Here is a 20066-nt window from a genome sequence, read left to right as displayed (position 1 = left end):
GCAAAGAGCAGACCTTACAGTAAATCGAGTAAACCACGCTTCGGCCTTCAAGCGGAACAAAAGAAATTTTACTCAGACGGCTAAAGGGACAACGGCGAGTAAAGAAAGCTCAACTTGTAGCATGTGTGGCCGCCCGTGGCATGAAATTTTAAAAGACTGTCCAGCTCGCATTAAATCCTGTTTTAAGTGCGGCAAACTTAATCATTTCTCGGCTCAATGTAAGAACCACAACGCCAGATCTGGTAATAAATTGCAGTTAATCAGCACTAATAGTAATAAGGCTGATAAAGCACTAACATTGATGACGTTTCAAGAAACGACGCGTTCATTACGTGGAATCGGTAACGCACCACGAGTAAATTTGGAAGTTAGGTCACCTAATGGATCGGCGAAAATCATCGTGCTGCCGGACTCAGGAGCGGATATCTCGGCCGCCGATGAAACGACCTTACGTTTGCTCGGAGAAAACGTACGGAACATGGGCCGAGCCACGGCACCAAGAACTATATAGGGGAGAGTGGGGCTAGTCGGAAAGTTTTTTTTTAAAGTGAAATTTAAAACAATTGGTGCATAACCTGACAACTTGAAACGGCTTAAATTATCATCTATGATGTCCTCTATCATACAACCAAAAATAAGTAGGCCTATTGAATCAAGTCAGCTTTTAATGAAACTTTAAAATAAACAAACATACAATTGATTTTTTAACTAACCCCATCCCTGGGGTTAGTTGAAAAACGTCAGTTTAATGCCTACTAATGAACTGGATACTCTTTTTTCAACCAACAAACATTTACATGGGGTTGTAAGCAAATATGTTTACTTGCTTTAAAATTAAAATGCAATGAATTCTACATCTAATCATCGGAAAAACATTTTTTAATAAACGCATTGTTAAAACTTGTGTTGCCGCATATATAGCACTTTCCAAGTTATTCAAATTAAAATTTTACAATGTATGTCTGCTTAAAACAAGTACATTGGAACTTATACTACTTATTATCATACCACGACGATATACTCGTATCATACTACATAGTTATGTTGTTATTAAAACATTTTCCAACTAACCCCACCCACTATTTTCCAACTAGCCCCCTTAGCATATGACAAACTATTTTCCTAAAATATTCAAGCATGATGCATTAAACTAAAATTTGTTTATGTTTTAGTGTTGTAGAACAACTACAGCTGACACACACCAAAAAATGTCTTCCTATCTTTAAAGATATCGACGCATGAGATGTTTTTAAATACGCTAAAAAATTTACTTCGAAAGTAAGAAAACACAAAATTGTCAGCCAAACAAACATACCTTGACTCAACAAATCGAAACTAACATGGATTTTGTGTTTTTATAAACTACTTCACATGTTTGCAGTAAATATTCAAAAAAGTTATGGAGAGTTAAAAAATGATCATTTTTCAACTAACCCCGCCTTCCAACTAACCCCACTTTCCCCTACACAGTCGATGGATCAACACTGAAGGAAATTGGACAGCTCAAGGTACAGCTGACGCTGGGGGAGATAACTACTGAAGACATTTTACACATTTTTCCTTCTATTCCAGGCGGCATGTTAATCTCGTAGAGAACAGCTAAAACTTTACGAATTCTTCCATCGTTTTATCCTAAGCAGATTAATAGTGTATCACGGAAAGCAACGACGAGCACCACACTGGAAGACTTGGTCGAAAAATTTCTAACCGTCTTCGATGGAAAGATCCGGGTAATGAAAGGAGAAGAATTTCGCATCGACTTAATGGATCAAGCGCAACCATTTTGTGTGAGTACCCCTAGGGTGGTGCCTTATGCTTATAGAGATAAATTAAAAGAAGAGTTAGAGCTTTTGGAATCTCAAGGCATTATAAAGGCCGTGACGGAACCTACAGTATGGTGTGCACCTATCGTGGTCGCACCAAAAAAGAATTCGGATAATATTAGATTGTGCGTTGATTTCTCCAAGTTAAATAAATTTGTGCGACGTGAACGTTATACATCTTCCTCGCCGGCTGAAGCTGTAGCCGACATTGATGCAGAACAAGCACGTTTTTTCACAACATTTGATGCTTTAAAGGGTTACTACCAGTGTCCTTTAGAAAACAATAGCCAACTGCTAACAACCTTCATCACTCCATTTGGCCGGTACAAATTTCTACGTGCCCCATTTGGTATTTGCTCAATCTCTGAACATTACAATCAAAGAATGGATGAAGCTTTCTCTGGATTAGACAACTGTCGAAAGGTAGTAGATGACGTTATTATATTTGACTCTAAAGTAACCGATCACATCAATAGAGTAAGAAAATTTCTTCAAAGATGTGCAGAGCGAGGGATCTCTCTTCATAAGGATAAGTTCAAATTTTGTCAACAACGCATTAAGTTTGCTGGATTCGAACTATCCCAGAAAGGCTATAAAATTGATAGCTCCTTGTGTAATGCACTTAGTGACTTCTCAATACCTGCTAACGTCACTAACTTACGTTCGTTTTTTGGTCTCGCTAACCAGTTGTCTAGCAACAGCAAAACTGTAAGCAAGTACTTATTCCCTTTAAGGCCCTGCTTAGCAATAAAAACGAATTTATCTGGACTCCGGAATTTACTGTAAGTTTTAAACAAGCGAGAAAAGCGTTGTCTGAAATCCCTCTGGTCACAGCGGTAAACCATAATCTCTTCGTGGGAAAATTGTAACATAAAGTTCCCGGATCCGTTTGTCTGCATGTAGTGACCGAAAAAGAAACACTCCTCGAAACGTCTATTCAAAAAGTGTATTCCTGTAAAATTAGCCCGCGGCTATCGAAAATGTGACGCAACACCGTACGCCTCTAAAACTGTCACTACAGAACAGATTACTTGGATAAAAGACGGAGAATTTGTCCAGCTAGCAAGCACCAAATAAACCAGTTAAATGTGCGACCGACTTCCAACAAACAACTTCGAGAATGAATCAGAAAAAATTGTGATAACTCAAAGGCACGTCAGCAGTAGTGTAACGCAATATTTCATGTTTAAACAGGTTTCAACTGAAACAAGTTTAAACAGGTTTAAACAGGTTTGACACAAGTCTTACGAACGATGGTGCAATTTTGGCACATGTTTTAGGAATTTCCATGACGTAATATTCAGTAGACTTGAACGGTTTTCATATGACGTTTGATTAAGTGAACAATTGTCTGGAACATAGCGGCCCCTAGTTATGACAGTCTAACATGGCATAACTAAAAAAGAATTGACGACAATTGTGAGCCAATGAATAAAAACACATGGTACACAAATTGTTTGAATCACTCACGTTTAAGTTAATACGCAAATACAAAGGGCATGCAAAGAATGAACAGCAATAAGAATAAACACGACGATACATGAAATTGGTACCATACCCAGTAAACATTTTTCCTTGGCCCAACGTAGGCTGACGGTTGTTCGGGTTGGCTGAGGGTAGTGTAGTTTTGCCAACTTTTGAAATATTTTAATTGAAGATACCTTCGAAGAATTGTTTAAGTTTGCTTCATCGTATTCCTTTTACAATTGTAATGGGACAATGAAAATGCAAAAAAACTTAGAATTAGAAAGTTGGTTTTTCCAATGTTGGTGTGCAGTTGTACAGAACGTTGGGCCAACGTCATTATTTGCGGGCGAACTACGGTAACCCCTCAATTTTTTTACGTTATTGCTATAAGTAAAAAAAAAATTTGAAATGTTTTTCTAAATCATGCATCACTATGAGGATCACTAATTCTGAAAAAAAAACACTAATTTGCAAATTTAGCTGCAGTTTTTCAAGTATGTTAGCAGCAGCTAGTTTTTTTAGTGTTCTACTATGGCTCTATATAACTATACTCTGTCTTCTTAAAATTGATCAGGGCTGTAGTTTCATCTCGCAATTTTTACGTGCTCCGTTCATTTTTGTTTTCGAAGTTTTCATTTTATTTTCGAAAAAAATTATGACAACACTGAGCTGAATAATTGGACACAGTTTCCCGTACCATGTGTTTCAGGCAAGCACTTTAAAAAAACCATAAACATCTTATAACAACTAGACAGCGCATCTCGATTGAAGAAATTAAAAAAAGGCATTCGCCATTGTTACTGTCTCAAATTTGCGTGAAAGCTGCGCTGTTACAGCCAAGCCATACAACAAAATCTGTCATTTTTACACTGATTCAACGTCTACAGACGTTTGTTAAGACAGAATTTTTGTTAAGCGTTTTACGAACCAATTTAGCTTGTATTTGCTTGCAAGTTTTCTTACCAATTACCAATAAAACCTAATTTTTAAATAACATTTGTACACAGTTTTGACTAGTGTAAAAATATGATTATTGGTAATGGTGCATTCAAACACATGATCCGAGAGATTGGTAAATATCTTGGAATAATATTTACTCCTTTTATCATCTGAATTGTATTTTCTTCGTTTTCTACATCCATATGCACAGCACACCATATCTAAAGCATTGACAAACGCGAGTAATTGGTACATTGTAAAAAATGGCGGACATCTGAACGTGCTTTTTCAAAATTCGCTAAAAAGAGATGACGATGCGCATGCGCAGTCAGAAACTACAATTGTCTGTGACGTGAATCGTAAAAAACGCGCGAAAACCCAAATGGATGGAGTTGGACGCCATTTGCATTTGCAGTTTTGTCTTGTTCGCTTGCAGAATCAATGGAAGTTTATTTGTCAAGTTTTCTTCCGTATTTGAGTTCATAGCAAAGTAGTCACTTGCCTAATGTCCCTACCATGTTTAAATGCCCCAGTTGAATGACTTTTTAGTACGGATAGCTTGAAGAACATTAAAACTGACTACAGGAACAGTTTAAAGTCAGAAAGTTTAGTTGGTTTGCTACACACCCAAGGTATGAAGTCAGCTGACAAACTGGGATTAAGGGATCGAGCTAAATTGTTGCAGTTGGCAAGGGCTCATGAAGAGTTCAGCTACAGATGCTGAAGCACATGAACTAATCAACTAATTACTAGTCGACTTAGCTCTCATGAATAAGTCGATAGTCGTGCACAGTTTATGTCATTTTTAGCATGTGATAAGCATTGGGAAATCTTCACTGTATCCCTGTAATGTTAAACATCACTGTAATTTAACATACCGTAGGCCTACTGCTTTTTGCTGTGAGACTTTGCCCACTAATACAACAAAGTTATGTAGAATGGTTTTTGCTAGTGTTGTTGTTTAAACTGCTTAACTCTTGCTTTTTGTTTCAGAACGTAAAACTGTTTGAATGTAATAATGATTTAGGGAACTTTGATGTAATCTAGGAATTTTTAGACGTAGCTTTGGGGACTTTTAGGTTTTCATTTATGAGAGCACTGCCCAAATGAATGATCATCATGAAACTCAGGTAAGGTTTATTTCAGTTGACTCTAATCTATTCTTCAGGGTAAACTATTTAATACTTTTTACGGCAATTACGTGACCTGTTTATTGGTTTTGAAGTAACATTTTTAGAAGTAGCCTACTCGATTTTTTCAAAAAGTGGTATCTTCACTTTCAAGTGGCATAAAAATGAGTCAGTGGCTATTCGACCGGCGCCAGTCTTTGAATCTGAAACACTATTTGACCGTCATTACGTCATTATACAATCACTTTTTTCTTTTTTTCTTTCAAAGCAAAAGACGAGAAGCGTGTATGTATATAGGTTCTAAATCCGACTATTGTGTTCAACTCGTTACGTGGCGCGTGCGATACGTCGCCGACTCCTAGACTAGAAGGACTGAGTTCGATACTACCCGGAAGCGTTCTTTTTTATTTTTTCTTTTTTTTAATTAATTTTGACCCGAAGTGCATTTTTGTAAATTTTTAATTTGAGTTGCATTACATTTACATACCATTACCATTTTTTTAAAAGAAGCATTGTATATGACTAACTTGTTGAGAGCAAAAATGTAATGCTTCGTTCGGCAAACACGGGGTCACATCAATCAATCATTTTATTTTTCGTCATTAACGCGTCCGGGAAGAAAAAGATACTAACTACAAAAATCGATATAAACCTACCAGCACGTTAACGAACGGGAAAAGGTGGCAAAACCTTGAAAGGTTTAAAACGTGCCTGAATGAAAAATTATGTAGTAGGCTATCTATCAGTAGTTAGCACGGCCACAAACGGAAAATTACCCAGAGAAATTCTCAAATTCCAGCAAATTAAAAAAACTCTAACTTTATTTATTACTGACATTTGAAAAGACATAAAAAATTGGGCTGTAGGCAACTCAAATTAAAAATTGACTACAAAAATGCACTTCGTGTCAAAATTTAGTTTAAAAAAAAAAATAAAAAAGGAACGCTTCCGGGTAGTATCGAACTCAGTCCTTCTAGAGTAGGAGCCGGCGACGTATCGCACGCGCCACGTACCGAGTTGAACAAAATGGTTGGATTTAGAACTTATATGCGCGCTTCTCGTCTTTTGCTTTGAAAGAGAAAAAGAAAAAAAGTGACTGTATAGTGACGTCATGACCGGTCAAATAGTTTTTCAAATTCAAAGACCGGCGCCGGTCAAATAGCCACTGCCTAAAAATGACTATTATGTCAACGAGAAGTTTTTTATCAGGATTCGAATGTTGCTACTATCACCGCATTATGTATATACCACAAGTTTTTTGCAGATTGTTTTATGAAGTAGATTGCGCAGCATCGGATGCAACCTAATTAGTACCACCATGAACAATTCGTACCGTCAGTTCGTACCTTGAAAAGATCGAAAAAAAAATTAAAAAAAGCCCAAGTCGCTGATCACAGTTTCTGCAAATATTTTAAAATTTTTCCGCAAACAAACAAAAACTCTTAGGATCATTTAAAGAAATTTTTAAATGTTTGCGGAAACTTTGATCAACCCTAATCCCGAACCCTTTTAAAATGTTTGCGGAAACTCTAATCAAGCCTAACCCTTTTAAAACGGTAGGCCTACCTCTAAATACCCATTGTCAGGCATAATAGGCTTTTTGGGGGTTTGTGGAGCATTTTCAGGGGTTGTCAGGTATTGTGGAGTAGGCTAACTACTTTCAGGCATTGTTGGGAATTTCCAGGCATTGTCGATCATTATCAGTGGTTGACGGGTTTGTTAGGCATTATAGCATTTTCAGGGGTTGTCAGGCATTGTAGAGTAGCTACTTTCAGGCATTGTCGGTAATTTCAAGGCATTGTCTAGGATTTGTCTAATGCCTGACAATCAGGGTTGTCGGTATTTTACCCGACCCAAAAAAACCCGGGTGGGTTTTTTTGAAAAAACCCACTTAAAAAAACCCAAAAAAACCAGAGCATCATATTTGTCCGATTTTTAATAGAAAATTAAAACAATGAACAAAAACACTACAAGGCACTTAAAACAAACTTTAAATTAGGACTTAAGGATGTGACTGTGAAGTAAATTTCCAAGAATAAACTGAAAACGCAGTGGATATTGTACAGTACACAAAAATCAAGTAATGCCACTTTGTGTATACTAGCCTACACTAAAACTCATTTATGCAAGAAGGCCTTATAGTTAAACTGGTGAAAGTACTACTCTATTGTAGTCTGTATATATGATGTGAAATGCAATTTAGGAGGCTATTTACCAATTACAGACTCTGGATTCTAACGCATGGCTGTTTCAGAGCATTTGCATAAATGGCCATTGGCCACGCAATCGCTCTGAAACAGCCATGCGTTAGAATTTACTATATAATTTACATTAGTCATTACTATATATAATATATATAAATGATAAAAAATATTTAAACATGATGGCATAAATGCTCCTTGCCTTCAAATCTAAAGCAAATGATGCAATAATGTGATTTCTACCACGGTAGCAGCAACTTGATATAGAAATCAGTGGATGATGCAACATCCAACTTGATCTTGAAATTAATGGATGATGCAACATTCAAGCAACAACAGCCCTAGTGCATGATTTTATTGAGTTATGCAAGCATGTACTGTGAGTGAAAGGCACTTCATTCGTAAAAAGTAGTTTTGAGGTGAAATAAGCATGAATCTACCTTTTTTTACATCTTTTTTAAAAAAACCCAATAAAACCCAAAAAAACCCGGGTTTTTCTCAACCCTGCTGACAATGGGTATTTAGAGGTACCCCTTTTTAAATGTTTGCGGAAACTGCGAGTGCGATCGGCGACTTCAGCAAGCTCTTAGGATCATTACCAGAAATTTTAAAATGTTTGCGGAAACTGTGGAAAAATGGAAACTGCGATCAGCAACTTCGGCTTTGTTCTATTTTTTTTTCACTCGATCTTTTCAGTTTGTTTGTTTGCGGAAACACCCTAAACCTTAACCCTTTTAAAATGTTTGCGGAAACTGCGTTCAGCGATTTCGGCAAACTCTTAGAATCATTACCGGAAACTTTAAAATGTTTGCATTACCGGAAATTTTAAAATGTTTGCATTACCGGAAATTTTAAAATGTTTGCGGAAAAACGGAAACTACGATCAGCAATGTTCTATTTTTTTCTCTCGATCTTTTCAGTTTGTTTGTTTGCGGATACCGGTGCCTAGCTAATCGATATCTAATCCTTTTAAAATGTTTGCGGAAACTACGATCAGCGACTACAATCAGCGACTGCTTTTTTAATTTTTTCTCTTGATCTTTTCAAGGTAACTGAGGGTACGAATTGTTCATTAGGGTGGAGTGAAAAATAAAAAAAATTGAATTTCAAAAAGTGGTCTTGATATATGGCCCCAAATATCAAATGAAATACTTCTATCATAATTTTGGGTTCTTGTACCCTCTAGTGGCCGTGCAATTTCACCAAACGAGCTGAAAATAGCTAATTTTGCCATATCTTGATAACTGCTTATACTAGAAAGTTAGTTTTTGGCTTAAATGCTGCAGAAGTAACATGTTTCTATCTTATTTCCAAAGAACTTTCTCTTAAAAATGTACAGAAAAAAGTTACAAGCAAATTACTGATTTTTTAAAGTAAAATCAAGCACTGATGCAGTGGGTGCGATGTCAAAAGTGTATAATGATTGATCTTATGACTGTGAAACATACCCCATCAAGTAGAACTACTTTTAAAAACTTACTCAAACAAATGAAGTCCTCTTCTAGTATAAATACACTTGATCTTAGCAATCAAAGAATCAATAAAACAGTCTAGTTTCAAAGTGGACTTCGAGTAACCCACTATTTTTATGGCTGATTCACACTGTCACAGTTCGGCTTCAATGAGGCAGAATATAGTTTTGTTTTAGAAATTCTTAAATAAACTGAATTCATTGTGTGCATATTTAATTTGTATTTCAAATGTCATATTGGAGTCAAAACGCTTAGTGTGAATCAGTCCTTCACATTCTTACAGACATGCTGTTGTATGGTTTGTATCACACAACTCCATATTGAAAACACAAAAATTTCAAAGCTGGTTTCAGCATCACACAGTATTAGTCTGCACAAACATTAAAATCGTGTTTGGTATTGAAGAATTTCGTCAGCTTTCGGGACTTTAGTTTTTGTCTGATAGTGATGAGGCCATCTCTACGTTTTAATCCAAATACATGAGCAGATGCTTGATATCTTTGAGGTTTAAGTTGACAACTTGGTGAAAATATTTAGCCTTGATGTTAATAACTGGAATTTGGAACAATCTGATGTTGGTATCAATGTTACTGTTTGGAGGTTTGGGTTCATTTACATACCCACCTTCAAAGTTGTCAATTGGAATGTGGTATTGTGCGTTTGATTTACGCATATCTGTGATCTTGTTGTTTATTGCAAGTCTTCAGAGGTTACACTGCAGTTGGTTGGATAATTCAGCTAAAAACAAAAACGGAAATAATTGTAACGAACACTTCATAGGTGTCATGAAAACAGGGTGGGCAAAACATATTTTGTTAAAATAAAGCCCACCCGGCCCACCCTATTTCGACACCTATGTACGCTGGTAGCCTGGTACGCACCGCGACTGTTTGATGGGACTGCTTTCTATGCTGTTTTAATGATCTCGGCTTATGCATTTCAACATCCATCTGTTCTATTGCAGTTCAAACAACTGTGTCGTATCTAGGAGGAAAAAGCCTATACGACACGGTTAATCGATTGATGCCTCAGGTGATGTTAAACGAAGTCGCAAGTTACGTCTCGCGGACCGGGAAGGGGAAAATACATTAAGTGGAGAGAAAAAGTTTTCTTTTGATTCCATGCAAAACTTAAAGAACATGGTCGTAGGTAAGTGTTTGTTTAAGTTTTGTATTCACCTCTTGTTGGTATGATATCGTCTCCAGAAAGAATACTTACTGTTCATGATTAATTTTCAATGAAATAACAACCTTGGATATATCATAAGTTTTGCAGCATCTGAAGTTTACCTTTTTCGTAATCTTTTTTGTCAATTTGCTGTTTACTATCCCTGATTAATGCCTCAGTCTAGATCTAGTTGAAAAACACCTGCTGTTTACTCGTGTGCAGTAAAAAAGATGAGATTAGAAAGTTGATCTGGCCGATTTCGCAGGGAAGGGTGGCCTTCTCTGCGAAAAGGTCAGGAAGGCCGACCTTCCTGGGTTCGGCGGCTATGCTTATGGTGATGTCCTCGCTTTTATTTTTATTACAGCTCTCCTGATGATCGTGCCACGCACGTGAAACAGACTGTAGACTCTGTAGAGCAACGTTCTTAACCTTTTCTGACCCGTTACCCCACTTTAAGCAATTAAGCATGTTGGGCATCTTAAATCTATTATTTGTCTATTAAATCCCATAACCTTGTCCATTTGCCCTGCAAGCAGTTCAAGGCGTTTATGTCAGAGAAAAAGTCGCACAAATAAGCAACCTTCGACAAGAACACGTTGTTCTGCATCTTCTCGTGAAGACTTCCAAACAGCAGCATAAAATTAATTCCATTCGTACCAATTTTATTAGTCTTTGGCAATCAATTGAATGGAATAGCCAAAGCCAAACCCAACAATGATTTAAGTTTGATTAAAAATTGGTAATAATTTGCACTGTCCTGCTCATTGCCCTCTGGAAGACCTCAAACTTCCCCAGATTGAGTAATTACCCACAGGTTAAGAGCCGCTGGCCACTGCTGTAGATGATTGTGTAAAAATAAAAATCGATGTAACATTATTTGTTTACAAAACTGCTTTACTTATAGATGTTGTCCAGAGCAATACGAAATCATGCACTCTACAAGAAATCGACCACAAACTGGGCGACTGGTTTAAGACGTGGGAAGACCGCGATGGGGGCCGGCTTAAACGTCTTGCTACAAAAAGTACTGCGGGTATGTTCATTTGTTCTCTCCGTCACTGACAAATCGTTACTATTCTCTCAATAAGGGCAATAAAAGCATTTTTATTTACTTAACCAGCGATTAGTTTATTGCTGGAGCAGAACTTCAAGAAATATACACACATTTTAAGACTTGACTTCGAAGATCTATCAAACGATAACAATAAAATTTGCACTGGTTAGAGAAGGCAAACCGCATTAACACGATTAACGAATGTGCATTAATGTTAGAGGTTGATAGAACATAACGGTATACCCATTCCCCACCCCATCGTATAGGCTACGAATTACAGAATTAAAACATACTGAGGAATGTTAGGATGTATTAAAAAAATGCTTGTTATTGTAACATAACCGGTTGTTGCATACACATATCCATGGGATATGTAGCAATTAGAGTCTGTTCTTTCACGGTGCTGTAAACACGACCTAATTTGCACTGTACAGTATATTTTCTTTCATCCCTGCTTTCTTTACAAATGTTGCATATTGTTTTATAGGTACTTGCGTTTGAGCCGCCACAGATCACGTTGTTACATCCAGGCGCAGTCTTCTGATGAGGCATGAAGTACCTCAGTCCACTGTGTTTTTAGACTTTTATGCATGTCTTGTCGTAGCTGTGAATTGTGCATGGGTGGTGCATTTTACCATTCGAATAAATGTATTTTTCAACAACTTTACGTTTGTTTACATCATTGAGTTAAATTTGCTCAGTATAAGAAGATGGTCATCGTACTGGCATATTGGATCATCAGGACAGTGTCAACTTGAAATTGCAGGTTAAGTTTAACCAACGTTGCTCAACTACAACGATTAGTGCAAAATATGTATGGCCAACTGCGACGAAAAGTGCAAAGTGCGTTTGGCCAGCGTAGGTACCAACGATGAACTACGTTGGCAGTAGAGTTGGGATTACGTAGGCCCAAAGATTTTAAAATAAGTCGGCTCAACTGCGACGAATGGTGCAAAATACGTTGGGCCATTGTAGGGTACCAACGATGAACTACGTTGGGTGCAGAGTTGGGATAACGTTGGTCCAAACATTTTAAAGAAGTTGTCCCAACTGCGATGAATGGTGCAGAATACGTTGGGCCATCGTAGGGTACCAACGATGAACTACGTTGGGTGCAGAGTTGGGATAACGTTGGTCCAAACATTTTAAAGAAGTTGTCCCAACTGCGATGAATGGTGCAAAATACGTTGGGCCATCGTAGGGTACCAACGATGAACTACGTTGGGTGCAGAGTTGGGATAACGTTGGCCCAAACATTTTAAAGAAGTTGTCCCAACTGCGACGAATGGTGCAAGATACGTTGGGTCAACTTCGGCCACAACGTAGTGCCAACGGAGGAGCATTATTTTACCAACTGTCACACTACGTTGGGCCGAAGTACAATGTTTGCTGGGTAGGTAGTAGGTACACGCAAAAAATGACGCTATGTACAATGGTTGCGATAATAACCGACTGTTCTGGGCTCAGACAAGTGTCGGCCACCGCAGACAAAACCAGGCTCAAACCCTAACACTTAGGTGTTCTTTACGGGGGCGAGGCACGAAATATCCCTCAACACATAGTCTACTTTCACTTTCCCCGTACTCTCATCATAGTTGCAGACGGCATCTTTAGCTCTACGAACCACAGGCTTCCCTTTCCTAATTTGTGGAACTACCTCATGCACCCTCCCAAGTTGATACTTCCCACGTTTACCAATGTCCTGGAGAGAACCTACCACTACAAGTTGACCAGGCTCCAAATTCTCGGCCATTTTTAGCCATTTTTTTCGGCCCTGGAGACCTGGCAAGTAAAAATCGATCCATTTACTCCAAAACTGCTGAGAAAGTGACAAATTGAACCGATAATCCCTTCTTAATTGGTCACGATCATGTGGTTGCCCAACAGCACATTATGGGTCTAAGTATGGGGTCAAAAGTGAGGCAGGGGTGATGACAGTAAAATCCCTAGGGTCGTCACTCAAAGGTACCAAAGGGCGTTCGTTTACGATCTGAACGGCACTGCCTGTGTACGTAAGCAGTTCAATAAAATTGGGCTTACGACTTGAAGAGTCCAAAATGTGAAAAAATGCAATTTTAAATTGTTTAACCATTGCCTCCCAGGCGCCACCTTGCGCCGGAGCATACGGAGGTATAAATTCCCAGTTTATCTCTCTCTGTCTCAGGGCGTTGTGAAATTCAGCTGATTCTATCAACTCGGGTAACTTCTTAGATGCTGCCTGAAAGGTACTTCCATTATCGGAATAGATAGCATTAACCTGCCCACGTAAATCTGTAAACCTTGTAAAGGCAAGTAAAAAATCACTCAGCGACAATGACGTAACCACCTCAACATGAATAGCGCGAGATGCCATACGTGTGAACAAGAGTCCCCAAGCTTTTTTGTGACTTCTACCTTCAACAAAGGTTAAAGGTCCAAGATAGTCTAAGCCGCAATTAAAAAAGATTTCCTATGCGCAGTTGTGCGAGACAAAGGTAAATCAGACATGAGCTGCCTTATAGGCCGTGCTTTCTCAATCGCACATACACCACAATCATTAAGATACCTCTTCACGGAGGCATTATCATTAGCGATCCAAAACTTCTGTCGCGTAGACAACAAAGTGTGCTGTACTCCACAGTGCGCATTTCCATTATGATGCGACAGTACAACAAGCCTAGTAAAGGGGTGCTTCGAAGGCAAAACAATCGGATGCTTTGCTTCAAGAGAGATCTCGGGAGAATTACTTAAGCGCCCTTCAATGCGGATTACACCAGCGTCATCTACACAAGGTCTGTACTTTTTAAGTGAACGTAATTCTTTCAAGCGTTCCTTCTCACGTTGCGAAGCGCCAACACTACCTCGCTTTATCACTTCCTCAAGGGCATCCGGCGATTGTTTGGTCATTAAATGTACCACATCGCCATACACGCTCTTCTGAACAAACTTCACAGCCAACTCTGAAGCACTGTTAAGATAAGATGCATCCAGTTTTGGCTTCACAAAGCTACGCTTTCTCGTTTTACAGCACAAAAATTCAACAAAAGCAACCAAATAAGCGATTCTCTTTTTCATAACATACAAAGAAGGTGCGGCCTCAATCAATCTGTGAAGACCACCCTGTCCAACGTCAAGCGACTCCTCTTCGTCACGAAGATATAGGCTATGGACAGGTACTGGAGTGGCATTTTCTACAGATGGAATTTCCTCACACTGGTAGAGAAGACTAGAACCATTTAACCACAACTCTCGAAATTCTTTCTTTGTAATAAGATTTGGCCTTGTGCCAACATCAGCTGGGTTCATATCGGTAGGGCAAAAACGCCAATCCTGGGCTCCAGACAACAATAAAATATGCTCAACTCGACGCGTATTAAACTTATTCAAACGTAAATCAGGGTTTTTAACCCACTGCAACACAGTACGAGAATCACACCAAAAATACTTAAGGCAGTCGGGCATCTTCAATGCCTCGTAGGCCTGCTTCACGAGTCTTGCTGTATTCAAAGCGGCAACAAGCTCTTTCCTAGCTATCGGCTAAGAAAACTGATTTTTTACAACAATGGTAGATTTACCCAGAACGAAAGACACACTCGGATCTCCGTTAACCAGTCTACGTAAGTAAACAACAGAAGAGAAAGCTTGATTCGAAGCATCGCTAAACCCATGCCATTGATATGAAACAATATCATCCGGACTGCACACACCAGAGTTTGCAAAATACCATCTCGGTAACGAAAAATCCTTAAGCAGGTCGAAAGAGCGAAGCCACGACTCCCACTCTTTAACAAAGCTATCAGGGACCTCGGTGTCCCAATCAAACTTGTCTATCGCCAATTGCTGAAGTATAAGGCGTGCTTTTAGAAAAAATGGCGCTCCAAAGCCTAGCGGATCAAAATTTTGTCCAAGCTGACTGAGCATACTTCGGCGCGTGTGTTTAGCTAAGGGCTTTAAGGAACATGCGATACGCATCGCGTCAGACTCGGTTTGCTACACACAACCCAATGTCTTCGCTGATGGCAAAGTCATATTTTCAGTCTGAAAGTCAATGTCACGAATCAAAGGTGAAAGCATCTCATTATCCAAATTTGACAAGACAATCATAGCCTCCTTGTTAGCACTCCACTTACCAAGTTTAAACCCACGGCTATCAAACAAAGCAATTGATTCATGAGTGATTTTCTGAGCTTCCTCTAAGCTATCAGCCGAAAATATAAAATCATCCATGTACATATTATTTGCAATATTGCAGAGAGTCAATTCACCAGCACTGCTGGGATTCTGCTCGATCATTTTCTTTATAGCCAAGCAAGCGATATACGGGCTACTCTTTATTCCCCAAGGGTGTACACAAAAACGAAATGGTACCATCTTACCATTTTCAAGGTCATCATCTTCAAACCACAATATACGAAACAAATCCCTTTGCGACTCAGGTAACTTTATTTGAAAGAAGCATTTAGTCACATCAGCCATGAGACCAAATCTACCAAGCCGAAATCTAGCCAAGACATCTACCAGAGGGTTTAACAAGTCAGGACCCGAAAACATTACATCATTAACACAAGTTCCTCGAAATTTAGACTTGCCATCGTACACAATGCGCTTTTTTAATTGTGACGTAACAAAGTATGGTAAATACCATTCAAATCCCTTAACATTTCCTGCTTCACCAGTACGCTCAATATAGCCATTTGATTTAAGATCTTTCATGGTGTCAGTAAGGAAATCACGAAGTTCAGGTTGTTTTAAAGCCTTCTTCCTTAAAGCAGCAACTCTATCTGACGCCAACACAAAATTGTTAGGTAGATCAATATCTTCCTTCAACGGAACAGGTATCTCAAATCGAACATCTTTCAATTCAATATTCGGTTCAACAAGTTCTCTAGCCAAAATGTCATTGCGAGACAATTCACAGGTTTCATTTTGCAACGTCAAATCCTGAATGACTTTATTCAGGTCTGCTATTTCCATATCGCGAGACTCAATTTTACGCTGAAAGCCAGAGATGACATCCGACTCTGAAGACGTCTGCACTCTGCACACGTTAGCAACGCTTTCATCTAAGGGTGACTTACCACCACAAGCCAACCAACCGAGAGGAGTGAGTAAAGCATGCGGTTCACTACGATTTTCACCAACACGCTCTTCTTTTGCACCTATCAAATAAGCGTTGTCGTTGCCAATCAGCACATCTACAGTACTACAATCATTCAAATGAAACATATTCACGTCATGAAAATGACGGAAACCATTTAAATCTTGTTTATGCGGTAAAGTTTTAACATCGTCAGCCCAAGCTGGGTTAACCACCGAAGTTATATCACAAAACAGTTCATCTGTCTCTAACGACTGGATGTTGAGTTTAACAAGGTCAGCACAAGTAGCTTTCTGACCAGCCAGGGTATCCATTTTAAACGACGCTTTATCGTACGGTTTAAGATCAAGTTCACACACCAAATCACTCGAAACAAACGTCAACTGCGAACCAGGATCATGCTGACAATACACCAACTTCGATTTGCCAGTCATTGGATTTAAAACACGAGCAGCAGTAACGCGGTTAAAAGCTGCTTTAGCATTTCCAATCTTAACATTACGCACAGGAACTCTGGCACGAGCATCATCTTTCCCAACCGAATCCAGAGAATCACGTGACGTCACATAAAAATCATGCAGAAGAAAATAGTGTTTCCTATCGTTGTTAGGCCCACACTTACGACAGTTATTTGCATGAACGCAATCCCTAACCATATGCTGGCGCAAACAATTCAAGCATTTGCCAGCTTTCACAATGACATCTCTCCGATCTTTAGGTGTCAAGCGCAAAAATTTTTTACAATTAGACAAAAAATGATATTCAACTTGACCACGTGACGAACAACAAATGCATGCCGGCAGGTCTTTACGTCTAGCCTCACCACCACGGTGCTCTAACGACAGTCGAGTACTGCGAACTCCCTGACATCACATCATCATGGGGTTTTACGGACGTCTGCCTAACCGGACATGAAGGCAATTTTCCTTTGCCAAACTTTTTAAAATGCTGTGACTCACCAGAATCGCCCATTAGCATAATGCTAAAATCAGTCGACTTACGCGTTTCCTCTCGTACAACAAAATCGAACAAACTCTGAAAAGTAGGCTCATTAGTGCCACCATACTGATCACCTAAAAAGTCAAGATAACGCTGCTTAGCGTCAAACGGGAGTCGCTTAGCCAAATCCAGGGATATCCCTGGCCCAGGGATATCTAGAGAAGGGGATATGAAGGCTCGCAGCGATTGCCTTATTCTCATGACACTACCAGGGCGGTAGTTTGTAGCGCGTGAAACATGAAGTTCTTTTCAAAATTGCAGAAAGTTTTGTAGTGCAACTGGTACAGTTAGCTACCAAAGACAGTTAGTAAACGTCACATAGAGCATATTTAAAGAATACTTGTTTACAAAGACAGTTGAAAAGTTACCAGTAAGCTGTTTTTTTAAACAAAGCCTTTGCAGTAGGCTAGATGTAAAGCAAGTATATGGGTAGTTGAATTAACAAGCAACCATGAGCATGCTATGAATATCCAGGCCTGATGCTAATAGCGCAATGCAAGTTATCATAACAAGATTTATTAAACTACTATCGGTGCCAATTGTCATTTTACAATATACACAGATTATTTACGATAAATAACAGCCCTTCTATTGTCAGACGTAATAAAAGCCTTCGTATCCCCTTCTTTAGATATCCCTGGCCAAATCCAAAACAAAACGTCCTTCCAATTTGTCACGCTGACCATAAGCTTGCGCGTAAAGCAAACACTGCGATAAGTCATCTTTAAACTCTTTCAGATCACTGGAAGAGGTCGAAGTCAATTTGCTACCATAGCGATACTTTCTAATTTCTGGTTCTGCGAAAAAACCTCCACGAACCCCAAAACGCTGGGACAAGCGAGCTAACGACATTTCTATCCTGTCTTCCTCTGACAAGCCAGGGGTGTCAGAAACCAAATTAGCAATCGTTTGAACAGCTGTTCTAACACAAGCTGCTTGTAACAAAGTCAAACAAGTCCCCTTAAAGGGCGAAGCTGCCATTAAGGCCGTAACACGATTTTTAAAGAAAATAAATGGCATATTATTACCATCGTAACCAATCAAGGCCGCCTTATCGAAAAACGTCCTACTATTTTGGTATTCAAAAAAGCAATCCTGCTATTGAGAACTCGATTTAGCGGGAGAAGACAAGCTATATCCCTTAAGGGGCTGAGTGGGCTCAGTCACATGCACAGCCCGATCACGATCCTCACACACGTTAAAATCAGGAGACGCGATACGCCTCTCACAATCACCCAAATTACGTGTAGCTGGGCGATCAAAAACTAGCGGCGCAGAAAACTGTGAAGGGGGCAAAGCATTACTACTAATGGCGGCCCCGTGACCTGTACGCTCTGGGGGAGGATTTCGGTTGTAATTCGCAGGCCTTGGCTCTACAGCATTCGGAAGACCCTTAGCCGCGGCCCCGAGACCTCCTGAAACAGCTGGAAACCGTGTGGATTGCACTGGACCACTTACAGATTGAACAGGCGTCTGGAAAAGGTTAGGTAAATTAAACTGCGATTGATGTTCATTTCTGGAATGCCTAGAAGAGCTCTTATTAGAGCTACGCTGGGAGCCCGCCTCTGATCGATATTCAGCTAAAACTACCTCTTTTCGTTGTTCAGCCCTCAACTGAGCGCCTTTGAGTGCGAACTCAGCAGCTCTAACTTCGGCTCTCGCGGCGGCCTCAGCTGCTCTCGCTTCGGCCTCAGCTCTCGCGGCGGCCTCTGCTCGTACAGCCTCAGCAGCTCTCACGGCAGCCTCAGCTCGTATGGTCTCAGCTCTCGCGATGGCCTCAGCAGCTCTTGCTTCGGCCTCAGCTTGGATCTGGAGCTCCTCTCGTCTTAGCTGTAGGTTAATTTGTGCCACTATCCGAGACGAAGTCCTAGACATCCTAGTGCTTACATTTGAGGCGCTATCCTCAGGATGTATGTCAGCATCCAACATATCTGAGAACTCACTTTCTTTTTGTTCAAAGTTATTTTTTAACGAGTTAAATTCGGGATCTACCCTATCACGAAGTTCTGCCAAGATTGCAGAGTTAAAAATTTTAGTCAAAAGAGCATGGAAATGCCGTAATTCCTCTTCTAAAGTAGAGAACTTAGATCTAAAAATTAACAGTTCCTGCTTATCACTCAAAGAACCTAGGGCTACAGAAAGTTCCCCAATTTGAGTCAAAATATCCCGTCTAAGATGCCGGGCCTCTCGAACTGACTTAGCCTCATCGTTACTGGGTCCCTCCCCAGAATGGCCTGCCCGACTGCAAAGAACATCATCAGGCTTAAACTCAGTCGAGTCTACGGCGGTCGAGTCCCTGTCGCCACCGAGTGTAGACATATTAAATGTTGGGGCTAAATTTAACAATTAAAAAAATTAAGTTACACAAACACACAAAATTATTAGGCTACAGTAGTTATAAAAAACTTAACTGCCAAGACCGTAAAAATACAAAAAAGAATTTAAATGCACGATACCGTAGCTGTACAGGTATGAAGTCCTAAAGTCCACAAAACTTGCTTGGATTCTTCCACTTGAATCTACAAGCACAGATGGATTGTCTTTTAATCTTCTTTCTTGCCAATGAATGTCAAAGTTATTTTTCTTCAGTACCAAACTGAGAAGAAATGTTTTTACTTTTCTTTGCTTCTGTAAGAGTGTAGACTACCAACCAACAAATCTTCTTTTATTATTTCTTGTACTTCTAAGTAGTTCTTCTACACTAGCTGACAACAAACACGTCGTTTATTTTTATGCC

At 39.5% G+C, this 20066-nt stretch overlaps 1 long non-coding RNA gene across 1 annotated transcript; it reads left to right on the top strand.

The window, feature by feature from the left end:
- The first annotated feature begins 5225 nt into the window (after positions 1-5225).
- Positions 5226-11920, top strand: LOC145767396 (uncharacterized). The gene is made up of 4 exons (XR_014288780.1): positions 5226-5359; positions 9997-10181; positions 11104-11232; positions 11741-11920. It is a non-coding gene; the product is annotated as an uncharacterized LOC145767396 (long non-coding RNA).
- The last annotated feature ends 8146 nt before the right edge of the window (positions 11921-20066 follow it).

The sequence above is a fragment of the Aplidium turbinatum genome, chromosome 3 (assembly GCF_918807975.1).
Source record: "Aplidium turbinatum chromosome 3, kaAplTurb1.1, whole genome shotgun sequence".
Taxonomy (NCBI): domain Eukaryota; kingdom Metazoa; phylum Chordata; class Ascidiacea; order Aplousobranchia; family Polyclinidae; genus Aplidium; species Aplidium turbinatum.
The sequence above is the reverse complement of the archived record's forward strand: the minus strand, read 5'-3'. Positions and strand labels throughout refer to the sequence as shown.